The sequence below is a fragment of the Polypterus senegalus genome, chromosome 9 (assembly GCF_016835505.1).
Source record: "Polypterus senegalus isolate Bchr_013 chromosome 9, ASM1683550v1, whole genome shotgun sequence".
Lineage (NCBI taxonomy): Eukaryota > Metazoa > Chordata > Cladistia > Polypteriformes > Polypteridae > Polypterus > Polypterus senegalus.
The window spans coordinates 45,164,329-45,170,124 of NC_053162.1; positions in this window are offsets into that span (position 1 = coordinate 45,164,329).

A 5,796-nucleotide genomic window follows, 5' to 3' on the forward strand; every position below is an offset into this window, starting at 1 on the left:
TGATTTGCTTTATGTATCTTCTTTAAGAATATCTGCAATGTTCATGTAGATATTGTTATTCAGCTATTCTCCTCATTTTTATATTAATATTATGAACTGGTAAATTACTCTGAGTTTCATATTGATTATTCTGTCAAAGCACCTTTCAAATCCTTCTCATTTAAGGAAAAAAGATACAAAAAAACTGTGTAGTAGCCACATGATTAGGTACCCATATCAGATGCTAGTTGGATTGTTACCTTTTACCTGAACAACATCCTTATAGATTTTTGGTCAATGCATACTTGATAACATGCTATTTGTGTAGACTATTCTGCCACACATTAATGTTGAAAACCCTCCCATTTCTTCTCATCCCGAAGGTGCTGTATTGATTTGACATCTGGGAGCTGTACAGACAATTTGAGCATTGTCATGCCATTGTCATGTACATGGAACCAGTTTGAGATAATGTATGCTTTGTGACATTGCACATAATTTTGCTGGGAATTTTTATTAAAAATTATGCCATGAAAGGACGCACACGGTAATGAAAAATGCTTAGGTATGTTGGCACATTCTAGTAACACTCATCTGGAATTAACAGGATAAGAACACATTATACACACACCACCAGCTTTTAACTTTAACCCAAGGCAGGATGGCATCATGCTTTACATAACAAATTCTGGCCTAATCATCCAAATGCCACAGCAAAAATAAGATTTTTCAGTCTAGGTAATATTTTTCCAGTCAAGTGTCATGGTGTTTTGAAGGTCACGTGGGCACTGTAGCTGTGGCTGCACCAGGTGTGGTACTTTATTATTATTATTGAAATTGAATGATCATAGTGAAGAGGAAGGTGGAAAAAAGAAGCTGAATCCAGAGAGAAAAGAATTTAATTAACAAAGTCCAGGACATAAAACCAAAACATGGCTGTTGGGATGGATGACTGTGGCAACAGTTGTCTTTAACACATCAAAAAGCAGATGTTCAATAAACAAACAAAATAGCATTCTGATAAAACTTTATCATACTTCAACTGATTAACTGTTGCAGATTTTACATAAACAATGTGAAAGTCACATTCCTCTGGGTTTAAAACTCCCAAATTTATAAAAAATGTTCCCAACAACAGTGGAAATGGTTGAAAATGAAAAAATAATGCAAATTCATCAGCACAGACCACAGAAACAGATGGCGGAAGAGCATGACAAAGAAAGTATGGAATAGATTGTATAGGATTTAGATTGGTTACATGAAAGGAGGAATTTATTTTGAAATGAGCAGTTGGAAATGCATGGGGACTGAGCCCTAAGCTAATTTTCTAACTTTTTACCTCAGTTAGTTACCATGACACATAGAAATCTTTCTGCAAGGAGAATATGCTCTGGTTCTGAAGTAGTCTCACCTAGATCATAAACTCTTGACAAAGCATCATGTTTGCTGTTTTCACTTCCAACTGCAGGTTGTGGTGAAATTAAATTGAAGGAGGAATAAAATCCACCTAGCCAGTCAAGCATTTAGCCACTTACCAGGTTATACTGTATATCGGTTACATTTTCATGGTTTCTTAGAATTTGAAAAGGAAATTTTGTTCAGTTAAACCAATGACTTCATTGAGTCCATTCTTCTAAAAATAATTTATTTACAAGTAGCTCTTGGCTCCCTACTTCATAATTCTCTTCTACAAAAGAGATTTTCTTTAAACATTAAGCACTAGGATGAACTAAACCATATCCAAAAATTTCTCAGAAAGTATAGCCCAAGTGTTGAAATTGGAGGCGTCAACTTCCAACAAATGTAGCAACTTCTTCTTCTTCTTTCGGCTGCTCCTGTTAGGGGTTGCCATAGCGGATCTTCTTCTTCCATATCTTTCTGTCCTCTGCATCTTGTTCTGTTTTCTCACCACATCCATAAACTTTCGCTTAGGCCTTCCTCTTTTCCTCTTCCCTGGCAGCTCTATCCTTAGCATCTTTCTCCCAAAATACAAAGCATCTATCCTCTGCACATGTCCAAACCAACATAATCTTGCCTCTCTGACTTTGTCTCCCAACCGTTCAACTTGAGCTGACCCTTTAATGTACTCATCTCTAATCTTATCCATCCTCGTCACACCCAGTGCAAATCTTAGCATTTTTAACTCTGCTACCTCCAGCTCTGTCTCCTGCTTTCTGGTCAGTGCCACCATCTCCAACCCATTTAACATAGTTGGTCACACTACCGTCCTGTAGACCTTCCCTTTCACTCTTGCTGATACCCATCTGCCACAAATTACATTCTTCTCCACCCATTCCACCCTGCATGCACTCTCCTTTTCACCTGTCTTCTATAATCCCCATTACTCTGTACTGTTGATCCCAAGCATTTAAACTCATCCACCTTCACCAGCTCTGCTCACTACATCCTCACCATTCCACTGATCTCCTTCTCATTTACAGGCCTTCATTCCTCTCCTTTCTAGAGCATATCTCCACCACTCCAGGGTCTCCTCAACTTCCCCTACTATCGCTACAGATCACAATGTCATCAGCAAACATCATAGTCCACGGGGACTTCTGTCTAATCTTGTCTGTCAACCTGTCCATCACCACTACAAATAAGAAATGGCTCAGCGCTGATCCATGATGTAATCCCACCTCCATATTGAATGCATCCGTTACTCCTACCGAAGACCTCACCACTATCACACTTCCCTCATACATATCCTGTACAGCTCTTACATACTTCTCTGCCACTCCCGACTTCTTCATACAATACCACAGCTATTCTTGAGGCACCCTGTCATATGCTTTCTCCAGGTCCAAAAAGACACAATTCAACTCCTTATGGCCTTCTCTATACTTCTCCATCAACATCCTCAGAACAAACATCCCCCTTTTTCTTAAATATCAGCATCAGTACACTTCTTCTCCACTCCTCAGGCATCCTCTCACTTTTCAAGATTCTATTAAACAATCTGGTTAAAAACTCCACTGCCATCTCTTCTAAACACCTCCATGCTTCCATCTGGACCAATGCTCTTTCCATTTTTCATCCTCTTCATAGCTGTCCTTACTTCCTCCTTGCTAATCCATTGCACTTCATGATTCACTATCTCCACATCATCCATCCTCTTTTCTCTCTCATTCTCTTCATTCATCACCCTCTCAAAGTACTCTTTCCATCTGCTCAACACATTCTCCTCACTTGTGAGTATGTTTCCATCTTTATCCTTTATCACCCTAACCTGCTGCACATCTTTCCCAGCTTGGTCTAGCTCTGTCTAGCCAATTGGCGCAGGCCCTTTTCTCCCTTCTTAGTGTCCAACCTCTCAAACAACTCATCATATGCCTTTTCTTTAGCCTTCACCACCTCTTTCATCAACTTGCGCCTTATCTCCTTGTACTCTTGTCTACTTTCTGTATCTCTCTGACTATCCTACTTCTTTGCCATCCTCTTCCTCTGTATACTCTCCTGTACTTCCCCATTCCACCACCAGGTTTCCTTTTTCTCCTTTCTCTGTCTAGATGATACACCAAGCACCCTTCTTGCTGTCACCCTTACTACATCTGCTGTAGTTTCTCAACTGTCTGGTAACTCTTCACTATCACCCAGTGCCTGTCACACCTTCTCCCTAAACTCAACCTTGCAGTCTTCCTTTTTCAATTTCTACCATTTCACCCATGGCTCTGACTTCACTCTCTTCCTCTTCTTGATCTCCAAAGTCATCCTACAGACCATCATCCTATGCTGCTTAACTGCACTTTCCCCTGCCACCACTTAGCAGTCTTCAGTCTCCCTCAGCTCAGATTGACTCTTCTGCATAGGATGAAATCCACTTGTTTGCATCTTCTTCCACTCTTGTACATCACCCTATGTTCCTCCCATCCATCATCCATTATTCAACCCGCTATATCCTAACTAGAGGGTCACGGGGGTCTGCTGGAGCCAATCCCAGCCAGCACAGGGTGCAAGGCAGAAAACAAACCCCGAGCAGGAAGCACACACACACACACACACACACACACCAACCACGCACTAGGGACAATCCCACATCTTAAAATATGTATTCACCACAGCCATGTGCATCCTTTTGGCAAAATCCACTATCATCTGACATTCTTCATTCCTCTCCTTGACATCATATCTACCCATCACCTCCTCGTCTCCTCTGTTCCCTTCACCAACATGTCCATTGAAATCTGCTCTAATCCCCTCTTTCTATCCCTTGGGTACACTGTTCACCACTTCATCCAACTCACTCCAAAAGTCTTCTTTCTCCTCCATCGCACACCCAGCTTGCGGGGCATAGGAACTAACAACATTCATCATCACACCTCCAATTTCCAGCTTGATAATCATTATTCTGTCTGACACTCTTTTCAACTCCAAAACACCCTTGACATACTGTTCTTTCAGGATAACCCCTACCCCATTTCTCCTCCCATCCACACCATGATAGAACAATCAGAATCCACCTCCAATCCACCTGGCCTAACTCCCCTTCCATTTAGTCTCTTGTACACACAATATATCAGCCTTCCTTTTCTCTATCATATCTCCTAAGTCTCTCCCCTTACCAGTCATACTGCCAACATTCAAAGTTCCTACCCTCAGTTCTACTCTCTTTACCTTCCTCCTCTCCTCCTGCCTGCAGACACTTCTGTTAAATTTACCAGCAAGAGGTCTTTGACTTGGTGTATGCCCACATTTTAGGGATATATTTGGGCTCAGATAAAATATTGAAACAAATTAAAAACTGGTTATATTGGCTTGGAATTGATGAGAAGTTACAGTAGTTTCACAGTGTAACACAGCCAACAAATCATTTAGTAGCAGCATGTCAAGAAATGCTACAGGGGCTCCTTTATACCAACAGCAATACATCTGCATAATGTCTCACTAGGACTGTAACTGCCAAGTCAGAAGTTTCTATTAATTTTCGTTCTTTGTAGTTTTTCTGGTGTGTGTTCAGACCATAGTATATGTGTGTATTTATACATTTATAGAGTCTTTAGGTCTGTGAGGACCTTCTTTAAGGATCTGAGCTGATAAATATATTTTGAATTAGCCTGTTGCATGAAAATAGATTTTCTGGATACTGGGTGTCATAATCAACTGACACTTAAAGGTACTTAGTGGAAAGTCTGAGTGACCCTATTATATCCCCATTCCACAGAAAGGAATATTACTGATGGGCATAGGCACAAAGGTAGCTTGCTCTCCATGGGGAATCTGTCATAACTAACAATTAAGGTAAGAAGTGTGAAACTCCATCATCACTGAGTCACACTATGCCAGCTGTATAGAATGGTATTATCCGATTGTCATTCGGACATATAAGATTTACTTACACTGTGATTGAACAGGCAAACATCAAGGCACAATTCGCAGCAACGTACGTTTTTCCAAATGTAATCAGAGTGGTCGACTGCACGCACATTTCTATAAAGACAGCTACAAAGAATGAATTTGCTTATGTAAATGCAAAGCATTTCCACTCTAATGTGCAAATTATCTGTGATACAAATTTCATTAATGTTGTGGCGAGATGATTCATTCATTCTAAACAAACTTGGGGTGTTCGTGTGTGTGATGGCTGGCTTCTTGGTAAAATAAGTATGGCAGCGTATTTCGGCCACGGAAAAGAAAAAATATACGGACACAGTGAAGAAAATATGTTGACTTTATTCTCAACATTTCCACTTTAATCTCGACGTTTATATTGAGATTAAAGTCGACATGTTGACTTTATTCTCGTTGTTTATTTTGTTATTAAAGTAGAATGTTGTAAACTTCATCTTAAAATCAATGTTTAATTTACTAGATTTTCTC